Raw genomic sequence first — 25,148 nt, 5'->3', positions numbered from 1 at the left:
CAAAGACAGGGCTGTGAAGCCTGGCAAAAAAATGGTTGACACAAGTGTCAAGTACAGAGATAAATAAAACTGCTGTGTAAAAAACCGTGCTTAGAGCACTGAGGTGCCTGGTGGGGGGAAGATCAAGTTTTCCTCCCCTTTTTCTTCTCTACCTTGCGCCACTCGCCTTGAGCTGGTTGCATGGGAACGAGTTGAAAAAAGTTTTCCTCTCCAGGTCGTGGGTTTTCCTTGTCTGAGTCCGAGGTGTCCGATTTATGCTGCCTTTTGGTTCCACTTTGCTCCGTTGTGTCAGGGTTCTTTCCCGGTTGCGATTCCATTGGCACTTGAGTGGTTTGTTCCTGTTGTTCTGTTTGACTGTTCTCATTTGTGGTGGGCAGTTCCTCTTCTCCTTCTTCCTCTTCTGGGTCTGGTGTGGGAAATGTCCACCCTTTTTTTTTCCCGGATTTCCTCCGTCTTTGGCTGTCTTTTTTGAATTCTGGGCAGGCATTTTGTAGGTGCCCTGTCTGCCTACATATTCTGCAACGGAAAGCTGTGTTTTCATAGTCTATTGTTTGTATCCAGCAGCGATCTTTGTGCTTCAGTACTATGCGGTCCGGTAATCCTTTGCTGAGATCAACTTCCACACAGATTCGTGCGAAAGTGTAGATTCCTTCTTCCAATCGCTGGGTATCCAATTTAATGTATCTGCCCAATGAGTTTCTGATGCATGCTAGTGTCTTTTGGTCCCAAAAATGTGCTGGGAGGTTATGTAATCGTACCCACACTGGCACCCTTGAGACTATATAGGTATTTGCATCAAAATCTGGGGTCCAAGGAGTAATGAAGAGTCCTGAAGATCCCCAAAACCATGGTCCCATCTGTATAATTGCTTCCCTAACATCTTCTGAAGGAAATTTAACAATAAAGAAGCCTTTGGAGCAGAGCCTGATTTCACTATTTAGAGACCATCTTGAGAAAATCCACTGAAAGAGGTCCATAGGTTTTGGCCAGAAACCATTGAAACGACAGATGAGGGCTTGTCTTTCAAAAATGTTACGTACCTCCTCTGCTTCTGCTGTATCTATTATTAATTCTGGTGTGTAGTTCAGCTGCTCCACTAACAATGCACCTTTGAGTTGTAACATCTATATTTATATTTCAATTATGTTCATTATTAGACACATGACACCGTAATTTTTTAACTTTTTTATAAGTGCATGTGTTCCTATATATATATTGGCATATGGACATGATTTTCACATAGAGGATGCTGATGATGGACGCATGTCACAAGACTATAAAGTGGAAGTCGATTTCGATTAATCTAGTCATGCTATCCACTAAGATCAAAACCTAATACATGGGATGTTAGGTTACGTCAGAAAGATACAAGAGATCATTGAAGTGGACTTCTCTTCATCGTAATGTTTTAGTTTTAGATGCAAGTCGTGGGAAACCTTTGATCATAATAATGTAAAGGAATATCACGATAGTAGGTTGATATCTATCAACTCTAGAAATATGTGGCATGAAGTTGTGGAGCCTTATGTTCTCTGCAATCACTACAACCATGTGTTTTTTTACCTAGATGTGTCAAATATAGATTTGTGGTTTGTATTAAGATGCGGCCCTAGATCAAAACATATTTTTTAGAACAACAATGTTATCATGCCAAGTGAGGAATATAATCAGGGTGATGAAAATGAAGAGTGATATCTACATGTGCTATTGCATCATTTATACTATTGCTGTATGTTTTTTTTTTCACTAATTATATTTTTTTTTATTGTTCTTCTTGGCATTTTATATAATTGGTAAGTTTTGCAAATGTTTTTACACCTTTTTCTTCTAATGCAAACATTTTTAGAGTTAAAACTAAGTATTTCTAATTGTGTAATTTATAATTTAAAATTTGATATTTTAACAATTTTTTTTATATTTTTAAGCTTGTGATAAATTTAATTTCGAATTTGTGATAAAAAAAAATTCAACTTAGTTGTTTTTTATTTTACATACTTTTATCATTTCTTTTGGAAATATTTAAATTAGGCCCCTAGTGTTGACTAAAACCAAAATTAATGAAGTAATTTAAAATTTTCATAACTATCAACTTACGAATTAATGGAAGACTTCCCTAATTTTTGGCTTTGAATTTTTCTAAGGTGGAACCCCAATCTGCACTAGATGATGGCGGCAACGGATCTGAACCTCTAAAGCTCTAGGTCTTGTATCCATGTGCTCTCTGGGTGGCTTCCCTCAGAAATCTAGGGTGTTCGGATGCCTGGGATTTCCCTCGCCGCTCCTTCTTCCGTGGAGGAGTCATATGTTGGCCTTGATGCACCCTCCTTTCGCGACATGGTCACTATTCGACCACAAGAGGAGGAGTCATTTTTCACCAAGCTAGCTTCATGCCCAACCTTTCACTCCTCCAAAACAAGCCCTAAAGTAAGGGCCAAACAGAACGAGAAAGGGAAAAACGTTGAGGCTCAAACTACCACAGGCACCACCTCTGCAAATACTTTAGCTATGGAGGAAGAAACTATAGAGGAACAACTACAAAAGGAAAGAATAAAACCAAGAAGCAACTGCAATCCAAAAGCCAAAAAAATCCCTGAGTTGGAAATCCAACACCCAAGGGCAGCTGTTTATAGAGACTATATGCAAGGACATGCAGTAATTTTGAAATTCATGAGAATATAGCCCACAGAGAAAGAACTAAATTAGTGGATTCAAGCCAAATGGAAACCAAAGCGAGAAATCAGACTACAGCTAGGTTTAAAGGGGTTCTTTACAATCATTTTGGATCTCTTAGAAGACAAACATAGGATATTTAAGGGAGGACCCTACTTCTTCAACTCTACAGGTCTCTATATCAGATTCCAAAAAGAAAACTTCACTCCTAAGAAAGAGGACTTCACTAGAGTCTCGATTTGGGTTCACCTCTATTCCCTGTCGGCTGATTGTTGGGATCCTTTTTTCCTTAAAGACATTGGAGACCAACTAAGTGAATACATAAAAAAAATTGAGGGCACACGAAGCAGACATTATGTTTCTTATGCCAGAATATATGTTCACATCTATTTCTATGGAGCCCTTCCGGAAGCCATCAAACTAATATTCAAGGATGAAGTCTCACTCGAGAGCATTGACTATGAAGACATCCCATTCCGGTGTATAGAATTCCATGAGCATGGACACCTCTTTAGGGATTTTCCACAAAATAAAATGCCTCAAAGCAGTGAGCAGGTTAGAAAGAAAAAGGATGAACATGGTTTCACCAGAGTAAACACAAAGAATAAAAACAACAAGAAAAATAACACAAAGAAAGAACAACACGAAATAGCTAGCCTAAAAAAATTTGTAGATTTGAATAATTTTCAAGAACAACCACTCTCAAATATCTCAAATGATGAGGAGGCCAAATAGGATAAACAAAATGCAAAAAACCAGAAGCAAGAGGATCATTACTTGGATCATAACAACAAGGGAGCCAAGAATTCATAGGAATAAATAATAATGGAACAAGTACTAGTGGACTCTACCCCGGAGGAAAACGCAATAGAAGAGGCATTGGAAGGAGTTGACCTCTTATCAGTAGCAAAGGAATGGAAGAAAAATGGTCTGGCTTCAATTCCAGAAGACTAAATCCAAAAAATCAAAGGAGCCTACCTCCTTCAAGAGGAATTAAAGCAGAGCTCAAGTCAAACACCACCTAAAAACAATGCAGTTAATGGAATTTTGGTAAACATAGCAGCAAGAAATTACAGCCCAAAAGGCCCAAGTCAAAAAAAGAGGAAGGAAAATGATCAGTCATCTTCTTCAAGAACTTAGGTCCAGACTCATCAATGAAGGAAAGGTAAAGGTGCTAGCCCTAACTCCCACTCTTGACCGATGCATTGCATCTCTTGGAATATTAGAGGAATTAATGGTCTAGGAAAGAAAAGAATCTTGAAAAACATTCTGCTTGCTGATAAACCAAATATCCTTTTAATTCAAGAAACCAAACTTGACACGGTTCACCTCACTATCCTTCAAAAAAATTGTTTCTAGCAATATACATACACCGCGAACTCAGCCACCGGATCAGCAGGGGGAATCATGGCCATGTCGAAAATCTCTCAGTAATATCTTACCTCCTCTATTGCCACAAAACACTCCATCACCACTGTTTTGAAAATCATTGGCACCAACGATAGGATCTGTGTCACCAATATCTATGCTCCGCATAGAACAGTGGAGTGAATCAGGATGTTGTAGAGCATATCTAAACTCCTTGATTCCATCCACCTGCCTTTCAAATTTTCATGGGGGCCTTCAACATGGTGATAAACCTCAGGGAAAATAATGGATGCATAAGAAAACTTGATAAGGACTCTGAGGCCTTTCATTCCACCATAGAAGGCCTCAGTCTAATTGACATCCCTACGAAATTTGGAATTTTCACTTGGAATAATAGACGAGGGGGAGACAGACAAATTTCTTCTAGGCTTGAATGATTCCTTCTTTTAGATGAGATCTATCTCACCTCATGAGAAATAGAGGTAAGAATTCTCCCTCAATCAGTATTCAACCATTGGTCGATATCCTTGAATATTCACATTTCCCCTAGCCCGAAGAATAGACCCTTCAGATTCGAATCCTTTTGGTTGGAGCACCTGGATTTCATGGAAAAAATGAAAGAATGGTGGAGTAAACCGATGCCCCAAACCAGAAATAAGATGTATAAATTCCAACAGAAACTGAAATCCATCAAAAATGAGATCAAACTATGGAACAAGGAAACTTTTGGCAACATCATCACTGACAAAAGGAACCTGGAACTTAAAATGGAAATCCTCCAGCAACAAATCATTAATGAGGGCATCACTAAACAAAGGAAACATGAAGAGCTCAATCTTCAAAAAATTTGGGAGGAAAGGGTCTCTCAAGAAGAGAAACTTTGGCATAAAAAATCCTACATTAACTGGCTAAAGTGTGGGAAAAGGAACTCAGTTTTCTTTCATCGTCCAATGATACAACACAGAAGACACAATAGCATATTGGACCTAAAAAATAGAGAGGGAAACCTTATCCAATCTGATGAGGACATGGTAGATGAATTAAATCAATACTTCACCATTCTCCTATTAGATCCCAATACTGATCGGGCAAGGGCCATTCAAGATATAACCAACAACATCCCAACTATCCTTACTAAGGATCACAATAAAATTCTATTGAGGAAAGTTTCAATGCAAGAGGTGGATGAAGTTATTATGACTATGTCCTATGGTAGAGCACCTGGTCTGGATGGGTTTAACATAGACTTCTACAAACCTTGTTTCCCTATGCTAAAAAATGAGGTTCATGCCCTCGTGGAGCAGTCATGAATTCAAAAGTCAGTTCTAAAAGCTCTTAATTTCATCTTTATAACCTTAATTCCCAAGGATCAATGTGTTGAATCCCCAAAAACGTTTTTTTCCTATATCCCTCTGCAACGTCATATACAAGATCATCTAAAAAGTCTTGGTAAACAGAAGAAAAACCATCCTGCCTCTCATGATCTCCCAACACCAAACTGGTTATGTGGAAGGGAGGAAAATCATGGATAGCATTATCCTTTCCCATGAATTAATCCATTCTCTTAAAGTTCAGAGGAAGTCTAGAATGGTGATGCAATTAGACATGTCTAAAGCTTTCGATAAATCATTTAGGAATACATGAAAGAGGTCCTTGCAGCTTTTGGGTTTCACAAGGATTTCATTAAATGGATTATGGCAATGATCTTAGGGGATTTCTTCTCGATTCTCCTGAATGGATCCCCATATCAACCCTTCAACCCATCTAGAGGCATCCGTCAGGGGGATCCTATTTCTCCCTTTCTTTTTGGCATAATGGAATAGGGCCTCAGCAGATCCATAACAACTACCTCTTCCACCAATGCCCTATCTGGCCTCAAGATTTACACCTCTACTCCTCCCTCCACTCACCAACAATTTTTTGATGATACTTTGTTAATGGACCTCCCCACAATTAAAAAAGCCTTATCCTTCAATTCCATCCTCTCAGGTTTCTCTGTTGCTTCTGGCACCTCTATAAACCAAGAAAAGTCCAAATTATTTTTCTTTAATACCCCTCTGGCCATCTAAAGGAAGATTGCCAGCATCATGGAATTTTAGCGATGCAACCTCCCTTCAAAATACCTTGGTACCCCTCTTACTAACAAGACCCTGGCTCGTTCAACCTGGGAATATCTTATCACTAAAATGGAAAATAGACTTCCTAAATGGACATTTAGATCTCTAAAATTTGCAGGTCCTTTGGTTCTAGTCAAGTCTGTGTTACAGCCCATACCCATTATTTGTGCTCGGCCCTTGTTGTTGTTGGGAAAAGTATCCAATACGGAATGACCCTATCCCACTCTAAGGGTGATAGTACCTCAGCAACAACCGAATGCAAAGCTATTCGAGATTACTTCTTTATGAGATGTAAGAGAGGGGAGAAAGAGATCCACTAACCGTTGTCTTCCGCTAATGATTGATCCAATCTTCTCTCTTTGCTGCTTGCTCCCAGCTCCTTGCTCTTTCACTGGCCCAGCTACACAAAGATCCTGCAAAAGGGCAAGAGAGGGAAACTACAAGAAGCATACATTCATAATTGATTCAAGGATTAGAATAAATCAAATACACAAGTATAACAATTCACCATTGAGACACATGCATATAGAAGAACCTCGGATGCTTTATTAATGGAAGAAGTAAAGTTCTGAGAGTGTTACAACCATAAGAGGCCCAATCCAGCAACACCTCCCAGCAGAAAGAAATCTCCTCTTCACCTCCTTCAAGCAAATCACCCAATAGTTCTATACTCAAACCAATAGCACTTCCTTATATTCACAAGATTCCAGCCTTCCTTAGACCTCATGAGAGAGCTCTATATATAGGAGTTTTGGAGAAAGGATGAGTCAGCTTGAGGCTGGCATGAAGCTGACTAGTGTCCTCTCCCACTTCAGTTATTCTTCAGTTCTTGAGTCCACTTGGAGGTTCTTGCTTCCACTTGGAGATCTAGATCCTCTTACTCATCACTAGGCAAATTCCCTGATCCAAGTGTCATTTTGGAAGCTTCCTGGGCATTGACACCTTGAGGAATGACTGTGCCACTTGGCCAATCTCGCCCAACGCAGGTAGCCTTCATTACAGTTGACATTCAGCACAGGTACAGAGTGGAGCAGTTGACATTCAGCGCAGATGCTCAGTGGAGCAGTTGACATGATCCAGAATTAGCTTGTTTTTGAGTGTTTTCAGGTGGAGAACTGATATTCAGTGTTGTGGTTTGCTGACCTTGTTCCTCTAGGGGTAGGAACAACATGTTTAGGGACTTTGGATCCCTTAGATTATTGACATTTCATGCTTCATGCTGTAAGGCACAAAAATGTCTATAACAGTTGCCCCCTAAAGTATGAGGTCGTTTATCGGGTGAAATGCTTTATCAGGAGGATCCGAAGTTCATTCAATCGTTGAGAGGTGACCTGTAGTAAAATACAATACAATACATTATTTTTCATTCTGCTTTCATGATCTAGTTGAGGCGGGCATTCCCATGCTCAGCTTTATAAATTCATTTTGGTACATAGAACAGACGATCGTCTGATGGTAGACTGATAATTCTCTGCTGAAATTATCATCCTTTGAGTAGGATGATCATCTTCTGCAATGATGTACATATCAAATGTCTTTATATTTCCTGAATATATATCGCAGCCCGGATGGATGAAACTAGATCCGGGGTCTTCAAACTCGTTCGATCTTCACTCTAAGTACAAGTCAATCCATGTGAGAATTACGCTGAAGTCGAACATGGAAAGACATCGCTTGATTACCAGTCAATAATGTAAACCGTTAACAAGCACGAGAGGAATCACCGATAATGATAATGACCCTCAAGGTACTGCAGTACAATTCACGTGGTGTGAATATAGGACTTGGTGTCGAACACCACGCAAAATCTTCTGGTCGAAGGTCATTGATGTATACCTGTCGCCGAAAGTGAGAAACTTGCCATTGAGGCATGCAAGCTTCAAAGTACTGAGGGGGTTGTTCCTAGATCAACTTCTTGGATAATGAGCTGAAGTTGACAAGAAGCGATCCGTCAAAGGAGGGCCTTAATGAATCCCACATCAGTGACACGGAACGGAGCTAATGATTTTAGTGGAGGTGAAAACAATCTGTGAAATATGATTCAGGGTGGCGATCATGGGTGGATGAAGGATAATGTATGGCAGTGGATGGGACATGGTTGACTCTTTCTGAACAACATCTCTTGAACATATAACGACACTGATGTGATGGATTGGTAGCATTACCCCAAATGTGGATGGTTTGGCGAAGACCATGGTGATGAGACCGGTGAATGAAACAACCCAACCCGATGTGATACGGAGGAAAAGTGTCATGTTCAAGAGTGACTTGCTACCATTAAAGCTTTGAGGTTCTCCCAATTTTTCCCCAGTCATTTCTGACCAGTACCTCTTTATTTTTGTCAAGCTTGAGGAGGATAACATATGCTTGTTCTATAACCTGCCCTTCGGGTAAGCCCATCGCTATGTTTTAACGAGCCTAGCGATAGGGAAACTCGTTCTCGTCTAAAGACAAGTTTGTCGCTATTTAATCATTTTAACGAGTCTAACAACAAGGAAAACTCGGTCCTTTTCATTTTTAGAGAGTCTGAAAAGGTACAGAAAGTTAACTCCAAAATTCCTTTTTCGTCATCTAATCCCTTAAGTCCGAAAAAGTATAAAACAATACAGAAGGGATGAGTTTTCGATAACTTTAACGAGCCGAATAAAACAAGCGCTCGACCTTTTTGTGTAATAATCCCTCAGGTCCAAAAAGATTAAAATCTAGAGGAGGGATAGCTCTTCCGGTCACTTTAACGAGCTGGAAGGCCAAAACTCGGCAAACTTTTCATATTTTACGAGTCAGGAGAAAAGAGCTCAAAGAAGACTCGTCTTTTGAGGAACGAGTGATAAACAGGGATAGCAGCAGATTCCAGGTACAGGTTGGAATTTTCCAATCACGGTAGTGTCACAAGGATGGCTAAGTGAAATCACTCTTCGCAGCTATTCCACAAAATAGGTAAACAATCATATGGAGGTGAACGATTGGCCAAATGGAATGGAGGTGGCGGGTGCAAACACGACCAAGGTTTTTTATGGCTAATAAATTTACGATCACAGTGGTTATTTACCAAGATGGGTTCATTTTTTAATGAGCTTGAATGCGCCAAAATACTGCTCAATGCTTATGTTTATTTTTTAACGAGCATGAATTCCGCGTTAAAACTGCTCGGATCTCGCTTTTCTATTTTTTAACGAGCATAAATTCCGCGGTAAAACTGCTCGATATACCAGTCATAAGATAAGAAATGTCTCCTGTGAGATAGCTATTTTTTATGGAGCTTTATCTCACGAAGCTATGCTCCTCATATCCTTTCTTTATGCAAGTTTGGAAACGGCTAATCCTACGAGTTTAAAGGGTTAGACCTACAGGTTTAAAGGGAGGACCTAAAAATTTAAAAAATAAATAGTCGTCCCTTGCTTGCACTCCAAAATGTTTGCATGCCCCCAGGTATAAAGTACAATTTCAAGGCTGCCCCTACTTATCCGATAAAAAATTTGTTCTAAAGGGTGAGGCTTGCCTCTTTCTGGTTACCCAAAGATTGTTTTGTTAACACCATCAAACGAAAACATTTCCTCGGCACTGTCTACTGAAGTAGACAATGGTGAATGACCTTTTTCAAGCAAGTAACCTTAACAAAAGAATCATGTTCTAGAACAACCCCTCTTCCATCCACGGACGGGGTACGGACTAGTCATATTCTTTCGCGGAAATTCTACCTTATACCCGAGGTTTCCTCTGCCCGAAGCAGACCAGGATGCATGCCCCCTGGGTTCCAGTCCCATCTTTCCGAATCACTCGCACTCATCGGGAAGGAGGACTGGGGGTGGAGACATTTCTTGAGTGAATAGACCATTGAGGGTTGGTATGTGACTATTTGCGATGCGTGATCCCGGAAATGAAAGTTGGTCTACGAGCTTGACCATTCTTTCTTCGTGTGGAAAACACATAACTCTAAAGAGTGAGGAGACTATAGCTCCCATGCAATATATATAGTCTCGTCCAAGGAGTAGGTTATAATCCAAGGGTCCTTGAACAACCATCACGTTCATTTGAACGGTCTTCCCTTTCAATGTAACAGGTACATTGGGGAGGATCCCTAATGGTCGACTGGTTCCTTTATCAAAACCCAAGAGATTTCTTATCTCAGGAAAAAGCTCTGGGGAACCCAGTGCTTTCCAAGCAATAGAGGAAAGGATACTCACAGATGCCCCTTCATCAATGATAGTTCCAGCCATTACCATTCTATAAATTTGGACTATGATTCTGAATGGTACACTGGCTGGCAACCGGGGTCTGCCTAGTTGGTTCCAATCAAAGGATACAACCAGGTTGCTTGGTGGTGGGACCGAATACACGGCCGGATATGACCCTGACGATGTTCCTTCTTGCGATAAAGGAATGGGTGCATTGCCCTGATGCTCATCAGAGTCTGTGTTGATGAAAAGAATCTGGATGGTGTCATCCTTATTCTCTTCAGTGAGGGTGTCATTTGAAGATGAATCTTCAGTGACGGTGTCATTTGAGGATGAAACCTCTGAAGGAAGAACCGGGTCAACTGCCGTATCGACCTTTAGACTTTCGTCTGGTCTGGATTCAGTAGGTTCATTTTCAATGACTAACGCTTCAGCTGACCACTTGAGTGGGCCAGCTGTATTTTCAACCAACGAAGGACTTGGCACGAGTTTTTTGTATCCAGGAGGAAGTCTCAACAGTGAAACCGGACGATCTTCCAAAACTCTCTTCGCTTCGTCTAAGAAGGGACAACGTTGGATGGCGTGATCGCCTTTACACAGTTTTCAGGGGGATCTTGCTCCCCCTCTTTGTCTTGAACCTTCACTTTCGCTGGTTGACGGTAAGCATTCAACATGGCTATCAGAGGTTGATGCTCCCGAATTGTGCAAACGAGGTGACCAGTCCCTTAGTATCCGGGGAATACAGGGACAATCTCTATGGAAGTGGTCTCCTCTACATATGACACATGGCGATTTAGGCCCGGTCCGTGCTGTGTGTGGATTTTTGTCAGATGTCTTTTGCTTGCCCCCAGTCGCCTTAGGCTCCTTCTTCTTCTTCTCTCTCTCCTTCTTCTCCTTCTTCTTCATGGGAGCTTGGCTTTTGCCGGCTCTACCTTGCGAAGATGAAGGATCGGAGGAAGAGTTATAGGAATTAGAAGGCTGGTGGGCAGCTCTAGACTGATCTAACTGTTGACTCGACTATTCAGTAACCATGGTGTTCTGAACTACATTGGTTGAGAATAGCCAAATAGGCAGGCCAATTGTCAGTCCTGGAAGCGACAATGTGGCCATGTGGGGCGCACCAACTTCTCCCCAAGAGGAGAAAGGACTAGGATTTCCATCATGTGGAATTCCTTGGTTGGGGCGTTCCATGTTCTCAACCTACAGATCAACGCAGGAATAGGAGGTGATTATGTTCCATTTAAAATAAATTTTATAACGACGCTTTAGACACAACTTGCTTTTTCACTTTTTAAGAGTCGAGAAAAAGCTAAAGATGACTCTAGTCTCCTTCGATGTTTTAACGAGCCCAAAGTGACAAATGCTCGGATGGACTTTTTCAGTTATAGAGTTTAAAAAAGGCCAAAAGAAACTGCTCTGGAGTTCTAGGCAGAGGGTGTGCCAAACTTTTCGCAAAACCACAGAATACGTTTTACGGTACGAGTGGTCGATCTTCATGAATGCTGTGTTCACTGCATTGCGATCAGTAGGGCGGCCGACACGGATTCCTATGGATAAAGGCTTTGTTCCTATAGGGGTCTCCCAATATATACGCGACGGTACGTGGGAGCACAAGTCCGTATTGATACTTATCGCTTCACCGTGGAGGAATCACCCAACCACTCAACGCTAAGATATCACGTTTAACGACGCCGGAACACGTCTCTAGCTTAGACCTCTATGTGTTTGCGTTATGTTTCAATGCGTTGTTATGTAAATTCAATTTATTTTAAGGTTGATCTTGTTTAGCAGTTTGCCTTTATGGATCACCACGAGATGTATAGTAACACTCCTAAATGCAGTCTAAGATGATAAGCAAGCTTTTCAATCTTTCAACTTTGAAAATCTTAACTACTGAGGGAAAAGAAAGACAACATCTTTTCACACAGATCATAGAGCACACACTAATGCACTTTTTCCTAAATCAACATGCAAGCTGTCATAATGCACATGCACAATGCAGGTATTTCTTTTCTTTTTCTTAATGTTGGTGCGATACAAAAAGAAAGCTGTTGTATAACTTTAAATTCAATTTCAAGTGAAAGCAAACAAGCTTGTCCAAAATCAAAAGACACCTTAAGATTTACTTGTTTCGACACTAGAAATATACAAATTCAAACCATATGATGAAAGCAAAAGCTCAATCAACTATGAACAGCAAATAAACTAACTCTTAAGATCAGACCGACACTTATCACAGGTCTAGATCTAAGAGGCCACAGCAAGACTAGTTCACTTTCGTTATGGGAAACTGTAAATGATACAAGAAATACACAAAGAACAAACACAGTTTCTTTATACAACCGAGGCAGAATATTGGCAAGGAAAGTTGGTTTCAGATAGGTACATTGACTGGTAACAGGCTGCAAAAACAAGAGTGAAAACAAGGCAATAAACAGGAGGGAACCCCAGTAGCGCTAGGCAAAACTGGTTCAGCGCAGGTAGTACACTGGCAGTTTGACCTTCAGCGCAGGTATCCCCTTCGGGAACTGCGCTGAAATGCAGACTGCCTTCACAGCACCTGCACTGAAGAGACAAACTTTCGTTTTTCTCAGTTTCCGGGTCACAGATTGCTCAAAAATTCACAGTTTTTGGCCAAATCAGAAGCTATCAGTCAAGTACACACTAAGGGATGAAAAGGAGGATGAAAAGCTATCACTAAGAGCTGTTTAGAGTCCTTGTGGATCAGCTCTTCAAATCATAAACTTGCCCAGCAACTGAGCTAGAGTAGCTGCCCTCTACTTTGCATTTGAAAGATCCAAATGCAGTTCGATTCGGTACTCCCTGTGTTTATGAAATGAATAGCAAAAACACAAACAACCAACAAGATACGATCCCCAGCGGAGTCGCCAATTTGTTGTTGGGAAAAGTATCCAATACGGAATGACCCTATCCCACTCTAAGGGTGATAGTACCTCAGCAACAACCGAATGCAAAGCTATTCGAGATTACTTCTTTATGAGATGTAAGAGAGGGGAGAAAGAGATCCACTAACCGTTGTCTTCCACTAATGATTGATCCAATCTTCTCTCTTTGCTGCTTGCTCCCAGCTCCTTGCTCTTTCACTGGCCCAGCTACACAAAGATCCTGCAAAAGGGCAAGAGAGGGAAACTACAAGAAGCATACATTCATAATTGATTCAAGGATTAGAATAAATCAAATACACAAGTATAACAATTCACCATTGAGACACATGCATATAGAAGAACCTCAGATGCTTTATTAATGGAAGAAGTAAAGTTCTGAGAGTGTTACAACCATAAGAGGCCCAATCCAGCAACACCTCCCAGCAGAAAGAAATCTCCTCTTCACCTCCTTCAAGCAAATCACCCAATAGTTCTATACTCAAACCAACAGCACTTCCTTACATTCACAAGATTCCAGCCTTCCTTAGACCTCATGAGAGAGCTCTATATATAGGAGTTTTGGAGAAAGGATGAGTCAGCTTGAGGCTGGCATGAAGCTGACTAGTGTCCTCTCCCACTTCAGTTATTCTTCAGTTCTTGAGTCCACTTGGAGGTTCTTGCTTCCACTTGGAGATCTAGATCCTCTTACTCATCACTAGGCGAATTCCCTGATCCAAGTGTCATTTTGGAAGCTTCCTGGGCATTGACACCTTGAGGAATGACTGTGCCACTTGGCCAATCTCGCCCAGCGCAGGTAGCCTTCATTACAGTTGACATTCAGCGCAGGTACAGAGTGGAGCAGTTGACATTCAGCGCAGATGCTCAGTGGAGCAGTTGACATGATCCAGAATTAGCTTGTTTTTGAGTGTTTTCAGGTGGAGAACTGATATTCAGTGCTATGGTTTGCTGACCTTGTTCCTCTAGGGGTAGGAACAACATGTTTAGGGACTTTGGATCCCTTAGATTATTGACATTTCATGCTTCATGCTGTAAGGCACAAAAATGTCTATAACACTTGTGGCCCCCAAATCCATTTCCAACACTCTCAGAAACCTCCAAAGAAATTTCCGATGGAGAGGCTTGGAAAATAAGTAGAAGTGGGTATTGGTGGCTTGGGAAAAATTGGGTAAACACAAAAAAGCAGGCAGTCTTGGTCTAAGGAACCCTGAGCTCTTAGGGAAAACCTTGGGATCCAAAATGTTGTGGCGTTGGATTGTAAACCCAAGATCCCCCTGGGACATCCTATGGAAAGTGAAACATGTTTCTACCCACTCACATGAAGATATCATCAGGTTCAATGGGACCATTAAGAGCCCTCCCATATGGAACGAGGCTTGGGACAATAGAGCAGTAAAACAAAATCACGATTTTTGGGAGGTAGGAAATGGGGACAAAGCTCTATTTTGGGAAGATGCCTGGAAACAATGGTCAGATCTTATCAATGATCAATTTAGACAGATCATGATAGGTATGAAAAACAGGGGAAAGAATAGGTTCAACCAATATTGGAAACCAAGCAATGGTAGTGACAATTCGAGGGAATGGTTAGACAAAAAAAGATTTGGAACCCCCAACTAACCCTCTAGAGTCGCAGAAGCTCTCGAGTGAAATCCAGAAAAGAAAAATTCAAGTTGAAACCACTAAGGACAATATCAGATGGGGGAAGAATCTGGTCGGTCACTTCAACTTAAAGGAATCTTACAACTACATTGTGTTCCATGACCAACATCAGACGAGGTGAAAATGGAAAACATTGTGGGAAAGGAAATACTAGCCAAAAATCACCCTTTTGTTATGGCTCATCATGCACAAAAAAATTCTTACCTAGGACAAATTAAGGAAGAAAGGGTTCATTGGCCCCTCTAGATGAAATCCTTATGGGAAAAAGGAAGATACATCAAACCATGTGTTGAACGAGTGCCCCTTTGTGAACAAGCTGTGGAATTGGGTATATTTAGTTTTCAAGGTTTAAGATAGGGATATCTCCTCCATCCTCAATACCATTGAAAACTTTAGGTCCTCCCTTTTCCCTAATCCTCTAGTGAATAGATCCTTGAACCTTATATCAAGTATCATTTGTTGGGCGCTGTGGAAGGAAAGGAATGCTATAATTTTCAGAGGAATCCACAATCAAGAAGAATTTGTTCTTTCCATAGTTGAGCAAACTATCCAAGAAACAGGTGCTTCCTCCACTCTTCAATGCCCCAGCAACCCTCCCAGTAGTTCGGAGTTGCGTATTCTCACCCTCCTGGATATTCATCTCACCCACTACTCCAAGGCCTCAAAAATTCCGGGAAATTAGGGAAACGCAGACCACTAGTCTCCCCTGGAGACATGCACTCTCAAACTCTACTATGATGGGCCAACAAAAGGTAACTCAGGCAGAGCAGCCTTCACGGGTATCTTCCAGAACTCACATGGAGAAATATGATGGATCTATGCAGACAATCTTGGAAACAATACCAACAATGCAGTGGAATTAAAGGCCCTGGGATAGAGGCGAGCCATTTCTAAACTCCAAAACTTTGGGCCCCTAATCATCAAAGGGACTTGACGCTGGCAACTCAGGCCAGCCGCGAATTACAGCAAGGAATTGAAGCTACCACAGTGTCAGACAAGTAGCACCTAAACAAAATCCTCCAAAGAATGAAAGGCCACATAGAGAGGATGAGCGGGTTACATTTCCAAGATATCAGGCACAATAGGAATGGCCTAGCTGATAGGCTAGAAAATGAAGGCATCGAGGGAAACTACCATCTACGTTTGTTGGCTTGGATTGACCTGGAGCACGGCAGGCTTCGTCAGCAATGTGAGGCCATCATGAAAAGGATAATTAGAATAACGAGCACTAACTGCTTTAAGATCCCTAGCCTCATCAATGATGATATCAGTTGCTCAACCAAAGCGAGTACTAAGAAATATTCCTCGTGCCACAATCCCAATGACAATCATGCCAAAGGAGCTATCATAAGCTCTGTATCCCATCTCAGGTGTCATCCATCCTTCCTATCATCCTCTTTTGGTATATCCTCCCTCACCTACCTTTGCTACCTCCCATTATCCGCATTCACCCCCACCTCTAATCACCTTGCCCCTCAATGCACTCTAGCCCCTATGTATAACCCCTCACACTTGCTCCTCCCAATCACCTTGCCTGCTCTTTCCCCTTGTTTCTCCTCGCTCCCTTTCATTGTCAGCCCGTTGAACTCCACTCCCCCTTTCATGGTGCCTAAGCACGGTTCAAGCCTAGTTCCCAATCGTGGGCGAGGTCATGGTTGTGACACCTCTTGTTGGAACAAGTTGGGTTCCCTTCCCACCACGAGAGCCGAGTCTTCTACTAGGAGAGATGCCATGAATTATTCCATAGTTTTTAACCCTGAGATGTAGGAATGGATCGCAAACCTGGAAGCTCAAGCGAGATTCCTTAGATGATGGGTGTCCTTGGAAGAAGTGGAAAATTAATTTTCGTGGATCCCTAACCCAAGTCTCACCAGGGCCATGGAGAACGTATACACTCATGCAATCGACCTCTCATGGCAGATGAAAATGTTCCTCGGTTTGGCAATGGAGGAGAAGGAAGAAATATCCAAGGCAGTTGAAGAGAAATTTGACAAGCTTACACATAAGTTTGTCATTATGTGGAATCAGTCCATCATTTTCGCTTCATCACCAGAGATTCTCTGCATTATACTATGCTGAAGAAAGAGGCTACCACGAAGATCCGCTCATCGAGCGACAGCTCCCCCAACGTAAAAAAGGAATCACTTGGTGCTTCCTCTAGTAGTCCAAGGGCCACAATCATGCAGGAATCCAACACCCAAGAGCTTCCTATCAGCCTAGATGATGACTCTAAAGAATGAAATCCTTAATGCCTGTGGTGGACTCCTTTGTTTGAAATGTTACTCTCTATGGCTCTCAATCATCTAAGATCTCTTATCAACAGGCACTATATAAGAAATAAAGATTTTTGGTATAGTTGTATTATGTTCTTTGTAACCCCTCCCTTCGAACTCATTGGAGATAGCATCAACACGACTCCTTGTAATTTTCTCAAAAAACTTAGAATTCCTCTTTTTGCAAGCTTCATTATAAAACAGTTCCATCGGAAGCCGGGAAGGCCTATGTTGTTGGCTCTTTTGCTAGAGAGGTTTTCTCACACAATCCAACCTTTTGAAAATATAGTTTTCATATAGTAATATATTCTATCTTATTCATAGAAAAAAAACTTATGAATTAATGAAAAAACAACAAATATAGGAGGGGTCGCATGCATAAAATTTTAGGGTGAACAAAATGCATATGATTGGAGGTCATAAGTTTTTTATAATAACAATTTTTAGTGTAGAAGAGTCTATTCAAAAGAAGAAATAGTATAATGTAAAATAACATTTATTCATGTGTACTTTCTTTTTGAAAGAAATTTAGTTAGAATGAATATGTATGAACTATCTATACATTAGGAAAATATTTATGGTAATTTTACAATTATAGTTTCAACCATATTAAATTTTGTAATTTATAAGAATATCATTGCATTTTTTATTTAATGTAAGTATTTTTTCATGTAATTTCATATATAATCTATAATAAATATATATCATTTCATAAAAATAAACACCATGATGATAACCATCTAACAAACATAAACATAATCTAAAATACACATTCAAATTCACTAACATAATCTAATTATAAACACCTCTAGCACATATAAACATCATTAATTAGCTAGAACACAAATCTAATCATTTAATATAGCATCATCATCATGGTCACATCGAACAATATCCCATATGAATAGGTCCCATGCTAGTTATATTTCTTTTTATTATTCTTGTTGACATTTTACGTAATTGGTAAGATATTAATCTTAAGTTGGTAAGATAGTACATTTAAATTTAAATTTGTAAGAATTACTATAAATATTAAATTTAAAATTCTTAAAGCTTTCATAACTTTAATGATAAAAATACAATTTTTTAAGTTATATTAAATCTAAATTAATTATAAAAAAAATCTAATTAAAGTTGTTTTTTTTCTTCGTAAGCTTGGTAAATCTTTCCATTTTCATTAAAATATAAGGAATTTACATCCACACATGAATAGTTAGGTGGCCTCAACTTGCCCAAAGGGAAACAATGCCTTTGGGCTACCTAATAGCATAATAAGCCATCCAGTAGCAAGAAGTAATATGTCTTTCTACCCAAACTATATAAGTCAATATATATTTACCTTGTCCACATACAATTTTCCTATCAACATATAAAACATCATTCTAAAAATTAAAACCTACCCGAATATATAATAATCAAAATAGGAAACATCTAGCTTCCTACTCATCTCCCTCGACAGATGCAGAATCGACTAGGGTCGGGTCCTTAACATTGGAACCTGACAGTATTGTTTGTGAAAGAAGGCAAGGGAGGTGATCCTCAATTCGGCATAGGTGTCCATCTTGTTTTTGGAGTTGAAACTGAAGTTTCTAGAAGTCCTGCTTGTAGTTGGGCAATCTTGTACCGTCATTGCCATGAAAACTGAAATTTGTTCCATGGCTTTGCCCAAGATACTTTTCATATTCGAGTTTAAAGATAAAGTCTATTTGAACTAGGTCACTCACCCGCAGTATTCCTAGGATATAGAACCAATGCCCTCCAGTTATCCATATCAATATCTATCGAGCCCGCCTGGCAGTTCAGATCAGCTTCCCACTCCACAATAAAACAGAAAAATTCTTCCCTGGTCCCTTCACGATAAGAATTGGCCACATCGTTTATGGTGTTGTTTATTGGTTTATAGCCCCTTTCTCTACCACTTGAGGAGCTAGGTTGTTCCTCTTACAAGGTCACTCGAGGCCTCCTTCCACGTCCCTTAACTTTGCATCTCACGCCATAAATACAATATCACGGTGCCCACTCAAAATTTGGGTATGGTGAGTCACCTTAGAAGATGGTAGCTCGATCCCAGAAGCCTTTCACTTCCAGGTGACCCTAACAACCCGCACACCTGCAACGAGAGAAATAAACAATAATTGCCATAATAAAAAACAGTGAACCTCCACTGCTCTTATCTGATATCCCTGTGCATTGTCAGTTGTTCCACATAAGAACTTGGTTTCCATACCAACATATCAATAGCCAGAAGAAGCAGATAGACCACCATGACCAGCAATATTAAAGTAATCCCAATTTCCATAATAGCCAGAAGAAGAATCGAATAGACCACCATGACCAAAAAAATTAAAGTAATCCCCAGACATAGACCAATGCAGAACTTCGATTGTAACCTCATGGGGGCTTCTACACATGCCATGGGAGAAGGGATTATCAAGATAGACAACGAAATCATTACAGTGTTGGGACCAATAGTCATGCAGAGGGAAAAACTTCCATTTAACCCTATGAATTATAGTAATATGAAACCTTGAGAAAAATATGAAGACAAACCAACCTGAAACCCCAGGGTTATCAAACCAGAGTAGACTAAGGTGGTTGCAAGGGATGGCGACAAATAATCGCATCCCATATAACCCCATTCAGGAGAGAATAATTTCAAAACAAACTTACATTGAGACCATACCAGTCAAGATAACATGCTGCAACAAGGATACCAACACCGCGGGCTTCCAGAAACACCAATTGCTCCCACCCGCATGCAATTCAACCCCATGCAGACCCAAATCCCATGACGAGACAAGTGGATACATGGAGGACAGGGAGAAAAAAAAGTTAACATACAAGGTTACCTTTGCCTGGAGAAGATTAGTCCACCATCTTTCCCAGGGTTGTGGCATGTCTCTGCTTTCGTCGACACCCTTCCACACTGCTTTCCCCGAAACACTTAACCGATTAATAAAACTCGTAGAGTGTTTGCCACCAAGCCAAGCCACAAAAATACTACCTCTGCCACCTTCCATAGGGGTATTTGCCTCTCACAAGGAAGGAGCCACCGCACCCATCACCTCAAGCATGTGGGGGGTGATGAGTTTGTACCTCGATGTCCTTCACATTGAATCTCAATTGATGAGAGTGCCAACTAACTCACAACTTGATCAACACCTAATTTACATTTTTTAAATTTAACAGTAGATTGACTTTTATAAATAAACTTAAAAGATTATTTATATATTTTTTAAATAAATATTATTGATAATAGTTATAAATAAATATTAGTGATAATAGTTTTATTATTCCATTTTCTTATTTATTATTTTAAACATTAGAAATTTAAAAAATAATTATAATTCAATTTTAAAATTACATATTAATTTAAAAATTATATTTTAAATAATAATTATTAATAAATAAACTTTAATTTCTTAACTTTATAAAATCAAATTAATTGTAATGTTATTTTTATAATCCAATATTTTATGAACTAATTTTTTAATTATAGGTGATTTTATAGACCAATGAGTTATATATTTTAATTTTATTATAAATATTTGATTTTTTTAATGATTACATGTTGCAATATATGTTTTGAAAATTAATTGCAAAGATTAATTAGATGTTGTCTAACTCTTGTATTATACGTATAGGTCATAACTTTCTGATTCTTGACTAAAATGGTGGTTTTGTTTAGAGGTTTGTACAATTTAATTGTGTGTAAAATTGATTTTGCTTTGTAGTGACTATTTTTTAGACATGTTTTATGAACACTTTTTTTTGTGTTTTCTATAGGCGGGGACTATGCTGCTAGCAACCCTTGTTTGAATAAGAATTTAGTTAGAATGAATATGTATGAACCATCTATGCAATAGAAAAAATAATTATTGTACTTTTACAATTATAGTTTCAACTGTATTAAAATTTGTAATTTATAAAAATATCTTTGCATTTATTACTTAAGGTAAGTCATTTTTCATTAATTTAATATATAAAATTTTGATATAATTTCATGAGTACATAATATATAATAAATATCATTTCATAAAAATATACATCATGATGATATCCATCTAACAAACATAAACAACATCTAAAACAAACATTTAAATTTCCTAACATTATCTAATTATATAATCCTCTAGCACATATAAATGTCATTAGTTAGCACACAAATCAAATAATATAGCAAGGCATCACCGTCATGATCACATCTAACAAAACAAAAGCATTGTCTAACATCATCACCACACACATGCTCAAATATACCATTTATGTCAAATAGCTGCTATAACATACACATCTATCTGCGAACACACTAAATGAACATATCTAATATTATACACATCAACAAAAACATATAAATAAAGTACATGAACATGCAAAGAAAAAAATTATATATATATATATATATATAAACAAGTCAAATAACTACTATAAAATATTTGATACAACAGTACTAATGGTAGCATGGTCTGCAGTAGAAGATGATGGATAGTCAACTACCAAAAGAGTCAAAGAATAAGGTGAAGGAGGAGGTGGTTTGTCTACTCTCTAAGGAGAAACATGAGGCATTGGGTGGTCATGAGGTGAATGAGGATCAGGAGGTGGAGTATTGCCAAAAGGGTGATCACCACCGTGATCATCATCTAATACGTTAGTATGTCTAGGTGAAGTTGACTATGTATCTGTTGCATGGCCATCACATGGAGGTGGAGTACTACAAGAAGGATCACCACCCTGATCATCATGATCCGATGGGCTAGCCTGGGTGAAGACTATGTATCTGTTGCATTTCCACCCCCCTCAATTCTTGTATAAAGTTGGTAGCTTCCATGATATGATGCATAAGACCCATCATATCGCGTGATAATTCCATCCATAATTCCAAGCACCTAGGATCTTCCTTGATGTCTTGAGTCGTCGCAGGGAGAACTCCCACCTCAACCAATAGTCTAGAAAGTTGGTTGCCCAACTCCATCCAGAAGCCAATATCAAGCATACGGCGTAATCGCATGACCATGTGTATATGCAGCTGATTAGGAAGTCCCTCACCCTTCGTATTCTCGTCCATCTCTGCATCTAACTCTGGTGGGGGAGGAGGCATGTCCCCAATGAATGTGCCAACGTCTACAAAATATATAGTACAAAACAAATGTTAGACAATTTCATTAAAAAATTTAACAAAATAAGATAAAGAACGTGCTAGAATAAATTGTATTCTAACTAATTAAGACAAAAAAATGAAACTAGATTAATTTAAAGAAAACTTAATATTGCCTCTATCATCTATTGGCTCATTCTATGTGAAGAGGATGTTGGGAAAATTTTTCCAATCCATCCATGTGTAAGGACACGGTTCAAGATGAGCATGTGGTTGGTCTCACTATCCAGTAGCCCCAATGCATCATCGAAAATACTAGCGGGATAATCCAAATGGCCCCTCTTGGGCATCATCTCTCCCCACAAGTGCATTTTCACCTTAGTCATCGACCTAGGAGGGAGACAACCAAAATTATGTTGAAAAGTGTGCAACAAGAAATGCTAAATTTAGAAAGTGCTAAAAATAGAACTGCTAAAAATAGCATGTCTAAAAATAGCAGTTTGGCCAATGAGCATTTTGGCCACCTTGGGTGAGAGGTGAAACTACTAAAAATAGCATTTCATGGTCCCTTCCTTTTTTAGCAGTCCCTAGTCTACCTATAGGAAGTAAAAACGAATTTGGTCTTAACAACAGTGTAAAATATTAATTAATTAATCTCCATGAGTGAATTAGCTATGGAAAATTAAACTTGAAGTCTTTGTGAGAACATGTAATTAGTTGTCCCACTAATTGAGGAATTTATCCTTGATTTTCTCCACTGATTGAGGAATCAAGTATGAGTTCTATAATGGGAGGATCAATTGACTTAGTTTAACTTAGTCAAGTCCAGTTAGATTAATTTAACAAGTTATTAAATTAATGAGAGATAGTTTGTTGATGCTTGCATGCATGTGACAACTATTATTTTCATATAACTGAGTATTCTCTCATGGATAACTGATGCATGTTAGTTCAGACAAAGACCCAATTGAGTTCAGATAGTGGGACAATGTACTATCAGTTGCTAGGATATTTTAGGTGAATATTCCTTGCATCGAGAAGGATTTATTTCGAAGAGAATTACGTGATATAGGAGCTTGGAGGACTTGTGGTCTATATATTGAGGCCTAGGGAGTCTATGATCTTCATCTTCTGATTGCAAAGAGTACAGGATAGCTCTTGCGCTGATTCCTTTTGTAACCTGAAGAGGATTTCCACTTGATTGAAAATACAGTGTTGGGGTTTTATGCTCGTGATTTCCCCTGTGATATATCTTGTGTTATGGTTGATTATTTCTCTTGATCAGTTATATGTGTTTATGCTTTATGTTTCTCATGAAATCGATTATGCTTCTGCTTAATGTTTTGTAGAAATAGATCAAGTATTATACTTTAGTACATTGCATATATTAGTTTGATCTATAGGTGAAATTTCTACATGGTATCGGAGCACAGGTGATCAAGGAAGAACAGTATACAAGCAAGAGAAATTCGAAGTTTATTATTTGGGATATAGATCTCAAGTTCTTATGACATCCATTTCACTGATGGCTTTCTATGGTTTGAGGCTTGAGTATGCCTTTGATGGTAGCTCAAACTACATAGCTTGGAAGGATCGCATGGAGGTAGTATTGGAAGATAACAACCTTAAAAAATTCATTGATTAAGATGTCCCTAAGCCTACTGATCCTACTCAACTGGCAGAATGGAAGAAGTGTGTGGCTAGAGCTAGGAGAATCATCCTGGAGGGAGTTCAAGATCACATAATCTCGAGCCTCCATGGGAAGGAGACTCCGCATGCAATGTGGAAAACACTGAAAGATTTATATCAGAATAGCAGTGATCAAAGGAAGCTGGCACTGAAGAACAAACTTCGCAAGATCAAGTGTGAAAAGGGTGACACTATCTCTATGTTCCTGAACAAGCCCACCACTTGTAGGGATGAGCTTGCAAGTGTAGGGGTTACTACAGTTGATGATGATATGGTGAGTCTAGCACTCCTTGGCCTTCCTAAGAGCTAGTATAGCTACCAGGACTCAGTGAATGGAAGGGAAAAACTGCCAGATTGGGAACAACTATGGTCAGATTTGATGCAAGAGGAGATCAGACGGAGCACCAGGGATGGATCTTCATCAAAACATGATGATGAAGAGAACTTGGCTTTAGCATTTAAAGCTAAGAAAGGGAAAGGGAAGGCATCCTAATCCAAGTCCTCTCAAGGAGGGAAGAAGTTTGACAAGTCGAAGGTGAGATGCTTTCATTATCATGAGTTGGGCCATTATGCTACTAATTGTCCAAAGAAGAATTCCAAGAAAGGTTCCTCCAAGGAATCTGATGGTGATGCACTAGCTTCACAGTTTGAGATGGATTTCTCACTTATTGCATACATGGTTTCATCTAGCATGGGATGTGTTTGGTACTTGGACAGTGGAGCCTCTTTCCATATGTCAAGTGACAAGAATATTTTCATCACTTTGGAGGAGAAGGATCTCTAGATACGAATCAAGATGGGTGATGACAGAAAGTACCGTGTCTCAGGTGAAGGTACGATTGTGTTTCAGAGGGAGCATGGTTCTCCCCTCACTCTTTCCAATGTTATGTATGTACTAGGGCTGAAAAAGAATCTTGTGTCTATTTCTATGCTTGAGGATAAAGGCTATGATGTAGTCTTTAGTTTGGGAAAGGTTTTCCTAGGGCATATCGACACTAGATAGACCAAACAGATAGGGATTCGAATTAAGAATCTCTATAAGTTACATGTAGAATATTGTGCTGCATTGAGTTCCAAAGCAGAGGTGGTGCATGGCCAAGATATTGGCGAGTTATGGCATAGGAGACTGGGCCACTTGCATCATGGGGCCTTGAAGATCATGCAACAAATTTCTACCAGATTACCCAAGTGCAAGC

This window comes from Pinus tabuliformis, chromosome 4_2 (genome assembly GCF_031772625.1).
Source record: "Pinus tabuliformis cultivar Carrire ecotype Pingquan chromosome 4_2, CPIR1, whole genome shotgun sequence".
NCBI classification, from domain to species: Eukaryota; Viridiplantae; Streptophyta; class Pinopsida; order Pinales; family Pinaceae; genus Pinus; species Pinus tabuliformis.
This window is presented reverse-complemented; position numbering follows the sequence as displayed.